Consider the following 16,827-nt stretch of genomic DNA (forward strand, 5'->3'; position numbering starts at 1 on the left):
AGATGGGTTTGGAACACAAGATTTTGAGGCAAACGCAGAGTTGAGGCATTCAGCTTTGTCACGTGCGGTGTCAATTGTGTAGCCATTTGAGGTAAGGGAGGGGATGGAGGGGGAACAAACACCAGAAACGGATTTGACCAGACGCCACCAGGATTTGGAGGAAGGAGACAGGTTTGAGAGTTCATTCTTGAGTGTGGAGAGATAGTGCTTTCTGGCACTCCTGAGGGTAGACACACACTTGTTCCGAGCTTGGTGGAAGGAACTGAGATTGCCTTCAGTTGGATTTGCCTTCCAAGAGGCAAAGGGAAGTTGTTTCAGGGCAACTGCCTCACCACAAGATTCAGTGTACCATGGACGGGAGGAAGGGTAAGACAACTGAAGACGAGATGGGATAAATCTGTGCATGAGAGAGAGCAGTTTACTTTGGAAGAATTCCCAGGAAGAATTGATGTCAGAGGCAGTAGAGATGGGAGACCAGTCCAGATGATTGATGGCTGCTTGCAGACCGTGCTAGTCGGCCTGTGTGACATGCCAGATTCCTCAGCGTCGACGTCGCTCAGCGTCGACGCTGAGTTTCTTTGAAGATCTCATCAAAATGTGAATTTGGTGCCAGTACTATTGGTCATTTCATGTTCAACCTCTTCACCATTCCCACCATTCCTCTCCAAAAAGCACCTTGTTTTTGATGTTCCTGTGCCTGTCCTTTATTACCCCCCTCCCCTCTCCTCCACCACCTCATGTAATGAAGTCTTCACACAGATGTGGTGATGATAAAGCACAGGCATGATGGCCAAAATGGCCTCCTGTGTCCAAGTTTCTTACACATACTGATACTACGGCCTCCAAATTTCTTAAACTATAACTAAGAAAAACCTCAGCAAAAGAGCAACAAAATTACTTTTGACCAATTAAGAACTGTAGCAATATGTTCTTAGTTGTAAATCTCAGAATGTAAATGGTAAATTCAAAATGTCCTCATTTCTATATGTCTATATTGCTTTTCACTTTGATGAACCTGTTTTACTCCCACGCTTGATGTAGTCATAATGCGTTACTGGTTGAAACTTGAATAAAGATGAGTCATTTTTTCATCTTGTGTGATTCTGCAGGTTTTGATCATTGGTGGATCTGTAGGCCTCAAGGAGTTCACCACGATCCGATACGAAGCTATGGCACGAAGGACAAAGGTTTGTCATAAACTCGAAGGCCATTTTATTTCTGCAGGATGCAACTTGTTTTCTCACACGTGTTCTGATAAATAATTTTAAAGCAAGATTTTTAAAACAAAAACAAGATGAATTGCTCAGTTTGGTCAGATGGCCAGCTCTAGAAAAAGTCTGGGTAGTTCCATATTCTTTCCATTTCCTAATTATGGAGCTCATTGTGCTCTTGGGAACTTTAAACACAAGAAATAGTTTTATACCCTTCCCCAGATCTTTGCCTCCTTACAATTCTATCTCGGAGTTCTACGGATGGGTTCCTTGGACTTCATGGTAGAGTTTCTGCTCTGACATGCATTATATCAATTGTGGGACCTTTTATATCCCAATTGTGGGATATATAGGCGTCAGGAAGGGCATCCGGCCATAAAAACATTGCTTCAAAAAGAGAACCATGACAATTACAACTACATCTGGGCAGGGTACAGCCCGAAGTGGAGATCGGTTTCTGAGGTTTGGGACATGGAATGTAGGGACAATGACAGGGAGATCAGGAGAAGTGGTGGAAGTATTGGTCAGAAGAAGAGTGGACATATGTTGTGTGCAAGAGACGAGATGGAAGGGAAGTGGTGTGAGAATAGTGAAGGGTAGGCAGGGACAGAAATACAAGTTTGTGTGGTAAGGGTGCCTGGAGGGCGTGAATGGTGTTGGTGTCCTGTTTTCTGAGGAGTTTGTAGACAGTGTGGTGAGTGTGACTAGAGTGAGTGATAGGTTGATGATGGTGAAAATGATGATTGGAAAGCTCTTGGTGAACGTCATCTCGGGATATGCTCCGCAGGTTGGTCGAAGCGATGAAGAGAAGGACAAGTTCTGGTGTGCGATAGAGAAGCTGATGGAAAACGTGAAAGATGAGGAAGTTGTTGTGGTAGGAGGAGACCTAAATGGACATGTGGGAAGGAGTATGGATGGTTTTGACGGAGTTCATGGGGGTTACGGATATGGTGTGAGAAATGGAGAAGATGAAAGGATTTTGGAGTTTGCTGATGGAGCTGATTTGTTGATTTGTAATACTCAGTTCCAGAAAGAGGATAATAAGCTTGTTACATACACGTCAGGTGGGTCGACGACAACCGTTGACTACCTGATGGTGCGTAGGCGAGATAGGGGGCACCTCCGGGACACAAAGGTGATCCCGGGGGAGGAGGCTGTTTCACAGCACCACTTGGTTGTCTGCGACGTAAGGGTGAAAGGTGCGAGGAGAGCTCGGCGGGTGAAGTACCAACCGAGAATGAAGGTGTGGAGGTTGAAAGAGGTGACAGTAAGGGAGGCATTAATAGAGAGGCTGAGTAGGGTCGAGGATGATGTGGTTGAGCTTGAAAGTGGTTGGATGTCAATGAAAGCTAGTCTGTTGGGAGCCGTTGGTGAGGTATGTGGATGGACAAAAGGACCACCGAGGCACTCGGAAACATGGTGGTGGGATGGTGGTGGGATGATGAAGTTGGAAAGAGGATTGACGAGAAGAGGAAGAAATTCAAGGAGTAGCAGAAGGTGAAGGGTATGGGAGCAGAAACAGCAGAGCATGAAAGTTATAAGGCAGCCAGGAAGGCTGCAAAGAAAGAGGTAGCAAAGGCGCAGGAGGCATGTAGGAAAATGTTCGGAGAACGCTTGGATTCGGAAAAGGGTCAGAAAGCAGTATTCAGGATTGCAAAGCAGATAGCGAAAGAGAGGTGTGATGTGATGGGGGTGAGTTGCTTGAAGGATGAAGTGGGACAAATCGTTGTCGACCCAGATGGAAATAAAGGAAGATGGAAAAGATTTATGGAAGTGCTGTTGAATACAGAGAATGAATGGGATGGCAACATAGAGAGTAACCCAGTTTTAGGACCGGCAGAGAAGATAACTGAGAAGGAAGTTGAGGAAGCGATAAAAGCAATGAAGGGTAGAAAAGCGGGAGGGCCGACGGGAGTTGTGGGAGATATGTTGAAGGCAGCAGGAAGTTGGGGTGTGAAGAGAATGACAGAGATCTGTAATCTGGTGGTGAAAGAAGGCTGCATTCCAGTGGATTGGGAACTGAGTACCCTCGTCCCTCTATACAAGGGGAAAGGTGACCCTCTGGAGTGTGGCTCGTACTGAGCGATAAAGTTATTGGAGCATGGAATGAAGGTATTGGAAAGGGTGTTGGAGAGGAGGATAAGGAAGAAAGTGAAGATCGACGAAATGCAGTTTGGATTCATGCCAGGAAGAGGAACGACAGACGCGCTTTTTATTGTGAGGCAGTTGCAGGAGAAGTACATGGAGAAGAGGAAGAAGTTGTTTCTTGGGTTTGTTGATCTGGAGAAAGCATTCGATCGGGTTCCACGCAAAGTATTGACATGGGCATTGAGGAAGTTAGGAGTGGAGGAATGGTTGATCAGAGTAGTGATGGCAATGTACAAAAGAGCGCGCACAGCTGTAAGGACGAAGGACGGGAACAGTGGTGAGTTTGAGGTGAAGGTGGGAGTGCATCAGGGGTCGGTACTAAGACCACTACTATTTGTAGCTGTGATGGAGGTGCTGGCTCAACGTAAAGGAGGGTTTACCGTGGGAGTTGTTGTATGCAGATGATCTGGTGTTGATTGCGGAAAGTATGGATGGACTGAAGGAAAAGATGAACATGTGGAAGGAATGTATGGAGACAAAAGGTCTGAAGGTGAATATCGGAAAGACGAAGGTGATGGCAAGCGGTAAAGCATGTGGCGAGGTGGAAAGAACTGGGAAGTGGCCCTGTGCTGTGTGTAGGAAGGGTGTCGGAGTGAACTCCGTTCATTGTACAATGTGCGCTGAGTGGGTTCATCAAAAATGTAGTGGTCTGAGAGGGTCATTAACCAGTGTGGCAGCTACATTCAAATGTAAGGTGTGCACAGAGGGAGCTGCAGATGGAGGAAATGTTGAGTTGGATCTTGGAGACGGCGTGAAGCTGGAAGGTGTGAAAACATTTTGCTACCTCGGAGACATGCTGAATGGAGAAGGTGGATCAGACTCGGCAACGGTTGCTCGAGTGAGATGTGCATGGAAGAAGTTTCGGGAATTGAGTGGCGTGCTGATGATGAGGGGAGTGTCGTTGAAGCTGAAGGGAAAGGTGTGTGCTGCATGTGTGAGAAGTGTTATGATTTATGGGAGCGAGACATGGGTAATGAACGTAGAGCAGCAACGAAGGTTGGAAAGGGTGGAAATGCGAATGGTTCGACGGATGTGCGGAGTATCGTTGAGAGAGACGAAGACAAATGATTAATTGCGAAAGATGATGGGAATAGAGCCTGTGATTGATGCTGTGAAGAGGAACAGGTTGAGATGGTTTGGTCATGTGTTGAGGAAGGATGAAAGTGACTGGTTGAGAAGAGTGATGGAAATGAATGTAGAAGGAAGTAGAAGACGGGGAAGACCGAGAAAGACTTGGCTAAAGATGGTGGAAGAAGAAATGCGGGCAAAGGGGTTAACAAGGAGAGATGCAGAAAATAGGGCAAAATGGAGAAGATTGTCATGGGGACCGCAAGGCTAACGCCCGCTCTAGCAGGGAAAATGGCCTTTAAAATGCATGTTGTTGTTGTTGTTGTTGTTGTGGGATATAAAAAGGTGTGTTTCTTTCGAAATCATGTACAATCAATTGAATTGGCCACAGGTGGACTCCAATCAAGTTGTAGAGACATCTCAAGGATGATCAAAGGAAATTGGATGCACCTGAGCTCAATTTGGAAATGTCATAGCAAAGGAGTTGAATACTTAATGACTCAACGCACATCAGTTTCTAATTTTTAATTATTTTGTAAAATGAAATGATGGGGTATTATATGTAGATCAGTGACAAAAAAATCTCATTTTAATCCATTTTAAATTCAGGCTGTAACACAACAAAATGTGAAAAAGTCAAGAGGTGTGAATCCTTCCTGAAGGCCCTGTCGGTCCTGATAGTGTGGTGTAGAGGCAACGCTCTTATTTTCGAGTTGTTCAGTCTGGGTTTGATGTGTGACCGATTGGTGCTTCACAAAGTCCGCCGCCCCAGAATTGATGTTAAACTGCAGGACATCCCATCTGCAAGGATTGACGTCTTTTGTCCGATGCAAAAAGTGGGCGAGTTATCTCCAGCACCTTGAACAAACCATAAATCCTTTCCCCTAACCTACAGGGGGAACTGCACCAGTGGCATCGTTTTGGCACCTTGCTCCTTATTCCTCCTCCTCCACCCCTCCCCCCACCCTTGGTCTCAGAAAAGTTAACTAAGTTAACTGATAAGACTCCAAAAGTTACAGTTGAACTATGTAAGAACTATGCACCTTTAGTTTTGGAGAATGTTGTCATGAACACACAGGTTGTCACGGAAATTCAGACCTATAAGAAAAATATACGTTTTGCTTTTAAAGTGAAATAGTCATTTTTAAAGTCGTTCTTTTAAAAAAAAAAAATTTTTTTTTGTATACAAAGTCGAGGCTCATGTAAGAGCTAACATATCAAAAACATAAACGGACACATAAAACATATGAGAGAGAGAGAGAGAGAGAGAGAGAGAGAGAGAGAAAGAGAAAGAGAAAGAGAAAGAGAAAGAGAAAGAGAAAGAGAAAATACAAGCACATCAACAGTAGAGAACAGGGACTTCGGGAGATCTGTGGGAGGGAGAGGGCTGGTGGTGGGAGAGAGGGTATATGCTATAAAACAAATGGACACTACAAGGAATTTCAGGAAAGAAGTCAGAGATTGAAAGAGGTGGATTTGGGGTGTATTAACGGGGGTAGAAAAGATCAAGGGTTGGATGGGGGAAGAAAAGAGATGATTGTGAACAGCTGTTTTAATGACCTGGTTGGAGGAGAGGGATTGAAGAGAGTGTGGGAGTTTGTTCCAAAGGCGGGAGAAAAGAGGAATGAAAGAGTGAAGGTGAGCAGAGAGTCTTGATTTTGGCAGTTTCACCGGGTAGAGGGTTGCTGGCAGATCTTGTGCGTCCTGCAGGAATATTTGGGGGAAAGAGCACAGACAGAACAGGGTGAGCTAGGCCGGAGAGGAGTCTGTAGAAGACAGAAAGACCACCAACCTGCCTGCGGTGAGCGAGTGAAGGCCTTCAGAATCAGCTTCATCGCGGGAGATTCCAATGATGCTGAAAGCTTTGGTTTCAACAGCATGAAGCCGAGATGGACAGGGATGATGATGATAATGATGATGATGTGTGAGGCAGGAGCACCAGCCCAGATGGGAGAGCAGTATTCCATTAAGCTGCGGATGAAAGCTTTGTATGTGGTGAGGAGCTCAGGTGTGCCAAGAAATGACTTGGCACGACGAAGGATGCCCAGACGGCGACTGGCTTTGGAGGCCAGCTTGGAAATGTGTTTTTTTTTTCAGGAAAGATCATGGCAGATAGTGAGACCCAAAAGCTTGAGTGACAGGACTTCTTCGAGAGGATTTTTCAGAAAGTAGATGGGAGGGTTGTTCAGTCGGTCTTTTCGGAGAGACAAGGTGAGAGTGTGAGATTTGTCAGGATTGAAAGACATGTTTCACTTGTTTGACCAGTTTGTGATTTTATCCAGCTCTGCAGAGAGTGAAGAGGCTGCAGACTGCCGATCTGAGGGTTGAGATATGGAGCGGCAGAGAGTGGAGTCATCAGCAAAGAGAGAGAGAGAATTTTCCAGAGAGTCAAATTGCAATTGCAATTTTTTATATTGCATGTAAATAAAATCTTTCGTGGCGCATTATACCAATAAAGTGAAGGTGGAACTCGTGTTGCTATTACTTCTGGAAAAAGCCAGAGGGAGGCATGTCTGTTATTCCATGAAAAAGTCCCTGAAAGCCAAAGCAAAGGCATCGATTCGTCGGTGAAGTGTTTCAGTGATTGAAAGCGACTGGGATCATTGCTGATAAACCTCGTACTCGTCATCCTCGCTCCTCTACAGATTGAACCAATTCTGAAAATGCTTTCGCAGTGATTGCAAAAAGCTCATAAAATCGTCAAGAGAAATTATTGAAGAAGTGGGAGTTAGCCGAGCTTCCGCTGCAAGAATTTTAAAGGCAAACAAATGCCATCCATGCAAGGTTACCTTTGTTAAAGCTGTTTATGGAGATGATGCCGACTGATGTGTGGAATTTTGTGAGTGGTTAATGCATAGATTTGATGTGGAAACAACATTAATATCTGACATCATCTTCACTGATGAAGCCTCGTTCCATTTGACTGGGAGAGTCAACCGCCATAATTTGCGACATTGGAGCGATGATGATCCTCATTGGACTGATGAATCTCATGTTTAATATGATCCTGTAATTATGGTGTGGTGTGCTTTTCATTGTGACATTCTGTTTGGCCACCACTTTAATGAAGATAATGTTTCCGGTGTTAGTTACCTTGCAATGTTAGAAGAGATTTTGGTTCCTTATTTGGATGGTATGCCTTTTGTGTGATTATGAAAAGTGTCATTGAAGCAGGATGGGGGCACCGCAACATTGTTTTTTTTAATTATGATTTTTTGTTTTTTAATGTTTAAGGCCCCAGTCATGGACTATATCGTTCTCTTCGAGTCCAGTTTCACTGCGAGGGGTTTGCTGGTGGACCGCGTGCGTCCTGCATATACCTGAGGGGGACAAAGCACAGAGAGGGCAGAGGGTGCAAGTCTTGACAAGGTGCCACCTTAACAAGGCACCACCAGGTTTTAGAGAAGGGAGACAAGTTTGAAAGCTCATTCTTGAGATTGGACACGTTGTTTTCTGGGTCTTCAGAGAGAGTTGTTGGCTCTTCACTTGTTGCGAGCTTTGTGGAATGATCTGAAGTTGGCTTCAGTTGGATATGTCTTCCAGGAGGAGAATGCAAGTTGTTTTAAAGCAACTGCCTCACCACAGGATTGAGAGTACCAAGAGTGGAACGATGGGTAAGATAATTGAAGATGAGATGGGATGAATCTGTGCATAAGAGTGAGTAGGTGTCTGTGGAAGAATTCCCAGGCTCCGCGAATACGCGGGGTCTGTGAATATTTGGACGGCGAATGTTGAAGTCCGACTGTATACATATTGTTACGGAACCCAACGTCGGCCTCTGTTCCCCTTACCGAGGGGGGATTAATCCCCTCGTCTCTGACTGACCGACGGGGACCCTGACGCTGCCCAGCTACCTCCGGAAAGGCAGGTGCACAGCCCCGTTCGTACCGCGGACAGATGTTAATTGCCGAGCGGTTTTAGCAACTGCGGCACGAACGATTAACAGAAACTAACCCGATCCTGAACGTTGGCCAAAATCGTGCCACAGGTGTCCAATGAGGGAAATCACAACGACGACGGATGTAAGGGAAAGAAAGGCAAAGGTAGGAAATACAAATATAATTTATTACTACTATTTACACAATTAAAGGAACCAAGAAGAAGGAAGAATAAGAAAATAATTACAGAAAGAGGGACGGACCAGAAGGACACAGTGCAACGCTAGCTTACCTATGGCAGTCTTACTTAAAACCCAGGACAGAACAAACAAAGACAAACTCACACGAATGGGCAATGAAGGCAGGCACGAGTGGCTGGAAAGGGGGGAGGTTCAGCTCGGACCAGAGGACGATCGGGCCGGGAGGGAGCAGCCGCCGACTCTCCACACTCTCGTTCGTCCGGCGGCGTTGCTTCGTGGCCGCGGGTCGAACTGCCGTTAGAACCTCAACCCGACCCAGCTGCGGTGGATTCAGCGGCGGTGGACTCCTCACTCATCTGCTGTGGGGGCTTCCTTGGTCAGCCGCTCCACTGGACTCTCCGCTCCTCAACTGGACTGGACTCGACTGGGCTTCGGTGCACTGCCAACTTTCTCACGCATCTGCCGTCCTTTTTTACGCATCTGCCGTCCCCTCACGCATCTGCCGACCCTCTCACGCATCTGCCGACTCTCTCACGCATCTGCCGACCTTTCAAAAGGCTTGCGCGCGCGCTTTTATTGCGCCTGGGGCGATCAAGCCACCGGCCTCCAGGACACGCCCATCGGTGAGCTCGCCTCGGCCTTGATTGGTCGCGAGGGCTCACCGATCCCGCCCCTAGAGGAGGCGTTGGCAAGGCCACGCCTTGTTCCTGGCGCTGGGCTGACTCCTCCCACCTTCTGCTCCGAGATGACCTCGTGCTCAATGGAGTCTTGCAGCGAAAAACACGGTCCCAAAGCAGCAGCGGCGAATGCAGAAAACCGCATGCAGAAAACCACCCAATGCAGTTGGTAATGGCTGACAAAAAGGGGAATGCGGTTGGAAATGGAGGCTTTGGGGAATTTGAAAAGGGATTCTACCTTGTTCCAATTTGATGCAATGCAGTGTCAACTAATGGAAGACAGAACCTTAACCTAATACACAGAATAAGGAGATAACTACTAAAAAAGGAAATCTATGATTTGCTACGTGATTGTATATGGAATAACTAAGGGGACGACCTTTGACCTTTATACACAAACTGGAGGGTGATATTTACAACAAGTTTCATTACACTTACAACCATAATAAAAAAAACACAACACAATTCTCAAATCCACAACAATATACAAATGTTTGTCTGTGTCTGTGTCACTGTTTTTCTCAGTGACCAAACATCTCTTCATAAAACTTCTAGAAGTTCATCAGTGAGTGCCACGGAGTGTTTAAGGCCAAAAAAAAAAGAAGCTTTTTGAAAGTTAAAAAAAAAGAAAGTTGGATTCGGTTGCATTTTTTTTTTAAATTGCTCTATAGTGCCTAAGCCTTTGCAGCTTTGTGAAAGGTAATATTAAACGATTCCTGACCCCATTCCTTCGTGGGTGTAGGGAAATGTTTTAGGCCTCCACAAAAAATTTATTTCTTTAAAATAGCAAGAAAATTATACCAGCACCTGGCAATCCCAGGCACCCCTTTTAGTGTGTGTGTGTGTGTGTGTGTGTGTGTGTGTGTGTGTGTGTGTGTGTGTGTGTGTGTGTGTGTGTGTGTGTGTGTGTGTGTGTGTGTGTGTGTGTGTGTGTGTGTGTGTATATATATATATATATATACATATATATATATATATATATATATATATATATATATATATATATATATATATATATATACATACATACAGACTTGGCATTTAATATGGAATATTTTTTTTGTGGGGGTGAACTTACTTTTCAAGATGACTTAGAACCAAAAGTTCATTGGAATTATGTTGAAATTATTCTAGATTTTGTTAATGTGACCTTTAAAAGAAACAAAAACCACATTTGATATTTAGAAACAAATAAATTGATCCTTGAAAGTGATGTGAAAACTAATATCGAACTCAATTCATGGACAGTACTGTGTTAGACTTCTGTACGTTTTCCAGAAGTATCTCTTTATTTTGCACATTAGCCAAATATTTTTTTAACAAAAACAAAAGTGAAATTACGACTGGGATTACGGACAGTAAAATTACAGTTCAGTACTTCGTGTAACCCCCACGAGCATTCAGGAGAGCACGTACACGTTGAAGCATGCTGTTCACGAGATTTGCCAAGGTTTGGACAGGAATCGCTTGCCATGCAGTGACAATAGCCTGCTGCAATTCACGCACAGAGTTCGGCTGCTGGTCCAAGTGGTCGATTTGACGCGTTCATTCTGCCCACAAGTTCTCTATCGGATTCATATCCGAGGACATGGCAGGCCACTCCATATGCTCGACACCACGGTCAGCAAGAAAGTGTTGGATCATGCGAGCACGATGAGGCCGTGCATTGTCATCTTGGAAGACAAAGTTTCCTCGAAAGGCTGCATGAGCAAATGGAAGCAATGTTTCTTCCAGAATGGCCCTGTACTTGAACTGGTTCAGGTTTCTATTCAGAACAACCAGGTCAGTTTTGCCCCCTGCATGAAAAGCAGCCCAAACGGTCACCCCACCACCTCCAGCTTGGACTCTTGGCACTATACAATCTTTGTTGTAGGCTTCATGCACTTGTCTGCGCACTCGGACGCGGCCATCTTGACGATAGACCAGAAATCTAGACTCGTCACCGAAGATCACGTGATTCCAGTGTCCTGGCTGCCATTGACGGTGCTCTCTGGCCCACTGCAATCGGCGCTGGCAGTGTTGTCTGGTCAGGCGTGGCTTTCTCAGGGGGCCTGGCACGATAGCCTGCTTGAACCAGTCGTTGGTTGACTAACCTTCTGGATACAGGCACATTTGTCAGTTGCTGCCACTCAGCCCTAAGCCGATTAGCTGACTTGGTACGGCCATTGCGGACTAACCGGTGCAGCTGGCGATCATCCCTCCTTGTGGTTCTGCGGGGACGTCCTGGCCTCGGTATTGGAGTAGGGACACCCCTCTGAGCATTTCGTTTCAGGATCTTTGACACCTGACCTTGAGTGATGCCATACTGCCGAGCAATAGCACGCTGTTTTATGCCGTAATTTCCTAAAGCCACCACTCCATGACAAACAGCATTGTCGAGTTGACGGACCATCTCCAGAAGAAGCGGCAATAACTTTTGGAGACGTGCAGCAGTTGTTTTCCACTAATACAGAACGCAACAACCCTTGTGTGCCCGACTGTGAAGCCAATCGTCAAATGCACCTGTCCGTACATTTTGCCACGCCACCTGTGATATAATCCTGTTGTTGACTTCTTGCTGCGACAGACAATCAGTGACATGGTTCTTTGAACAAATAAATCACCAAAGTGTAAAAGAAACTCACCAGATTGATATACTGAGTTAAGAAGTAAACCCAAGTCAAGAAAAAAAAAATATTCCGTATTAAATGCCAAGTCTGTGTATATATATATATATATATATATATATATATATATATATATATATATATATATATATATATATATATATATATATATAAATATATATATTTTTTTTTTTTTTTTTTTACATGGTATAAGCCTATATGGCTCGAGGAGGAGCTGCAACACAAATTGTTAAAATACAACAGTCATCACTGCCTTCACCAGATAAACACAGCTAGTGACATTTGTGGAAGTAATGTAACTTCCCGGGACGCTCGTGGTCTCGGCGGTGCCATCTTGTGACGTCGCTCTACACTACACAGCAATGGGGGCAATTATGGAGAAATTCTCAACCCCCTCCCTTGGAGTGACAACCCACGGTGTTTGTCCTTGCTCTTTCCTTTTAAAATGGCACGTGCTGCTTCCTTTTTCGACGCTCATCATTTAAAGTTAAAGTCTTTGGTATAACTTGACCAGCATTTGAACCACCGACCTCACAGACTCGGAACAAATGTTCTACCCATTATACCACCCGAGTCTGGTTAATATGATGATGGTCCTTATTATCAACAAGGTATTGTTTCAAAAATGACTTGGGGGTTAGTAAGTGAAAGATTCATTATTAATTATGTATCTTTTAATGAATGTTAGTTGAAGTGTTTTTTTCACCCAAGTTACAAACTACCAGGATCAGGTGTATAGGAAGCTACTTGTTGTCGTAGCCCATGTGTCTATCTCCTTTCACTCTTTTCCCACAGTAATTAACATTCTCAAACCTTCCCCATTGTAATTTATCTCCGCACCCCACATAACCCTGTTAAAATGGTGTGCGCACATGTGTGCGCCACACATGTTCCACCAACATGACGTGTCCACGTGAGTGACTTGGGATGCAGCTGCATTGACATGGCAGAGATGCTTGAGCAACTTTGTCACTGTGGGAGTCTGCATGGGGTGGAATGGTGGAGGGGGAGGGGGGGGGGGGATCAGTGCCTCTCAATGTCAGACTCTGAAAATCAGAAAAAATCAGATTCGAGAGAGAGTTCATCAGTGCCTTGAAATGGAGAGGGTGAGCATGAGAGAGTCAGGAGAGAGCGCCACAGTGTGGGCCAGAAGAGGACAAGGTCGCGGCCGTGCTGAGCCCCGCAATCAGCCCGGTTCGAACATGTCACAACATGAGCCATTGCAGTCACGTCGACTCCAGCCACAGCATCAGTGATGGGCCCCCACATGTGCTTCACAAGCACCTCAAGGAAAGCTCCCCTCCACATCCATCTCCATTTCTGTCCTATTCTTCTGCTGTCCTGTGCCCCTGAGCAAATCTGCACATGTTAAGTGAGACTGTGATTGGCGAATCCATCTTGCTCTCGGTTAAACATGTTGGGCCGATCGGGTTTTCCCCTCTTTCCTTTTTCTTGCATTGATTTACTGTATGTTCCCCCATCCCGGTTGTCATTCATTAAGCCCGGTCTGTTTGAAACATTATCACTGTAGGTTTTGAGCCATAGAATCACCCTCCACCATAACCAAATTCCCCTTAAAACCAAACCCACATCCCGAACCCTTCGTGCATCTAAATTAATTAATTGTTAACCACATCGCACCGCGCATGCGCAGAATTCCTCCACTCGACATCTTGGGAATTTATCTCCGTCGGTCTCACATCGCCCATTAGGGACAATCAAGTCCGTTACAATTTTCTGACCTGAACTGAGCAATTGGTTAAGGAATTGTCAGATCGAATGTCTTTTCACAGTGGAGTGAAACACAAAGTGAGTCATTAAAAGGTGATAAATTATAACGAGATTATTGTGCATTGTGAGAACATGTGGTGGCCTTTTGAGGTGTGTGTGCCACTTGTGGATAAAGTTGGGTTTATTTGTGTGTATCATTAATGCTGCAGACGAGATTAACGATATTTGAATGAAATGTACCTTCTGCAACAAATATATATTTTAAATCTTGTTTTTGACCTTTGTTTTAGTCATTCATCTCTTTTCATTTGCAGATTGATCCCGCTCTGGATGCTCTCTTCGATAAGGCCAAACGTAAAACCACATTGGAAGATCATTATGAGGTTTGTTGATCCTTTTTGTGGTTTACTTATGAATGAACGTTCTTATTTTGTAACCATTTTGTTGTTGCAAGACGACGTTGTTGCAAAATTGTCTGTCACTTTGTCTGTCAGTTACTTTCTCCATTAACTTTGTCTGTCTGTTTATCTGTCTATCCATGTGTCAATTCATCCCTCCAACTGTTTGTCTTTCTTTCTTTATTTGTTTGTGTTGTATCTCTGTGTTTCCTTCTGTCTTTCTATCTGTTTGTGTCTTTTTGATTTTGTCCAACTTTGGTTATCCGTTTGACGTATGCATTCAATGAGTTCCCAAATCCCAAAAAGTAAAAACAAAATGTTCATTTTGGGATGCCTTCAACTCAAAAGTGGTAAAACAAAGTTCCATTTTCGACGACAGATTGTGAAATGTGAGATTAATAATTACCCAAGGATCAAAGTCTTCAGTTTTCTACTTTTATCCAGTTGCAAGATACGATATTCCCAAAATGTGAATAACAGATGTTATTCTCAAGTTCAAAAATTGTCAAATTGGACATGTCACGTCATGTCAAAAATTGGACATGGCACACTATTTGGGAAGTGGGGGAGAGGGGCATGGAAACATAACCCATAATCCGAGTTGGGGCTGAAATATTTATCACACCAACGGATTTTTATCAATTTATTTTCATCAAAGTCTGAGACCATCACCGAGGGAACACCAGTTGAGTTGCCATGGAATTACGTTTCCGAGACTCTGAGTCTCTGTCAATCACTCCATTTCAGTTCCTGTCTCTGTAATGTCAAATCCAGGTGTTTCCTCTTCAGCTACACCTCTCCACAACTTTTCTTAGCTCCGCACCTCCACGACGTATTTCTCTCCATGTGATATTATTAGTCCCCTACGAGTTTCACTGGAGGGGACAAAAAATTTGCTCTCTGTCTGCATGAAAGAGTGAAGGTGAGCAGAGAGTCTTGATTTTGGCAGTTTCACCAGAAGCCGGTTGCTGGCAGATCTTGTACGACCTGAAGGAATATTTGGGGGACAGAGCACAGACAGAGCTGGAGGGGAGTTAGGCCAGAGAGCAGTCGGTGGAAGACAGAAAGACCACCAACCTGCCTGTGGTGAGAGAGTGAAAGGCCCTTAGACTCAGCTTCATCGTGGGAGATACCAATGATTCTGAAAGCATTGGTTTCAACAGCGTGAAGCCGAGCTAGGTGTGAGGCAGGAGCACCAGCCCAGAGGGGAGAACAGTATTCCATTGAGCTGCGGATGAAAGCTTTGTATGTGGTGAGGAGCTCAGGTGTGCCGAGGCAGGACTTCACATGACGGAGGATGCCCAGTCGGCGACTGGCTTTGGAGGCCAGATTTGAAATGTGGTTTTCCCAGGAAAGATCATGGCAGATAGTGAAACCCAAAAGCTTGAGTGACAGAACTTCTTGGAGAGGATTGTTGATAATGTATATGGGAGGGTTATCCAGATGGTCTTTTCGGAGAGACATAGTGAGAGTGTGAGATTTGTCAGGATTGAAAGACATGTTCCACTTGTTTGACCAGTCTGTGATTTTGTCCAGGTCTGCAGAGAGTGAGGAGGCTGCAGACTGCCGAACTGAGGGACGTGATATGGAGCGGCAGAGAGTGGAGTCATCAGCAAAGAGATAGAGAGGATTTTCCAGAGAGTTGGGGAGATCATTGATGAAGACCAGAAAAAGCACAGGGCCCAGAACACTGTCTTCAGGAACTCCAGCCTGAACAGGAAGGGGAGATGAGAGAAATACATTCAGGGCCACACGTTGGACCGGTGAGGAAGTCCGCAAGCCATGCGTGAAGGTTTCCATGGATACCATAAGAGGAGAGTTTGGTGAGCATGGCGGGCTGCCAGACCGTATCGAAAGCACGTGATATGTCAAGGGAGACATATCATGTTTGGTTTCCTGATTTCCTGTTTGGCATTGAGGACCTCCATTCATTGTTGAGACAGCAGAAGCAGCACGTCCATAGTAGAATGACCTGGTCTGAATCCAAATTGATGATCAGAGAACAAGCCATTGGAGAAGAGGAAGGATTTGATATCCGAAGCAATGATGGATTCCATTACCTTGCTGATAATTGGGAGCAGCTTGATTGGTCTGCAGTTGCAAGGATCTGGTTTTGCACCTTTCTTATGTAAGGTGGTAATGTTGGCTGATTTCCAAGCTGATGGAAGATGACCTTGAGCAAAAGAGAGGGTGAATATAACTGAGAGAGGGTGTGAAAAAGCGGCAGAGCAGGATTTTATGACCCGTGGGCTGATGTCGTCTGGTCCAGTTGCAGAATCAGAGTCGAGGTTTGACAGAAACTTCTCCACCTTGTCAGGAGAGGACACAGAGTCCAGGAGCAGCTAGGTTCAACTGGGTAAGGTGGGTACAGAGAGAGACTGGTTTGGGACCCAATATTATGATGCAAACACAGAGTTGAGGCATTCAGCTTTCACGTGTGGAGTGGGCTGTGTAGCCATTTGAGATAAGGGAGGGGAAGGAAGGGGAACAAACACCAGAAACAGATTTGACCAGACGCCACCAGGATTTGGAGGAGGGAGACAGGTTTGAGAGTTCAGTCTTGAGAGTATCGAGATATTGTTTCCTGGCTCTCCGGAGGGTAGACACACACTTTTGTTCTGAGCTTTGTGAAAGGAATGGAGATTGCCTTTAGTTGGATTTGCCTTCCATGAGGCGAAGGCAAGTTGTTTCAGGGCAACTGCCTCACCACAGGATTCAGTGTACCATGGGCGGGAGGAAGGGTATGACAACTGAAGACGAGATGGGATCCACAACTTTTTTTTATTTTTGGGAAATTATTATTATCGGGTAATATTATTTTATTATATTGTACTTTTTATTATCGGGAAAGCCTGTCAAAATGATGGGTGACCCTTCTGTATTTTCATA

At 45.0% G+C, this 16,827-nt stretch overlaps 1 non-coding gene across 1 annotated transcript in view; it reads left to right on the top strand.

Annotated features, from left to right (window-relative positions):
- The first annotated feature begins 571 nt into the window (after window positions 1–571).
- Window positions 572–16,827, top strand: part of LOC137437599 (uncharacterized) — an 89,690-nt gene continuing 73,434 nt past the window's right edge. Inside the window, exons 1-2 of the transcript XR_013620964.1 lie at window positions 572–1,187; window positions 13,855–13,923. This is a non-coding gene — a transcript (uncharacterized LOC137437599). The remainder of the gene's footprint in view (window positions 1,188–13,854; window positions 13,924–16,827) is intronic.

Source organism: Myxine glutinosa, chromosome 12, assembly GCF_964187855.1.
Source record: "Myxine glutinosa chromosome 12, kmMyxGlut1.1, whole genome shotgun sequence".
Classification (NCBI taxonomy): Eukaryota; Metazoa; Chordata; class Myxini; order Myxiniformes; family Myxinidae; genus Myxine; species Myxine glutinosa.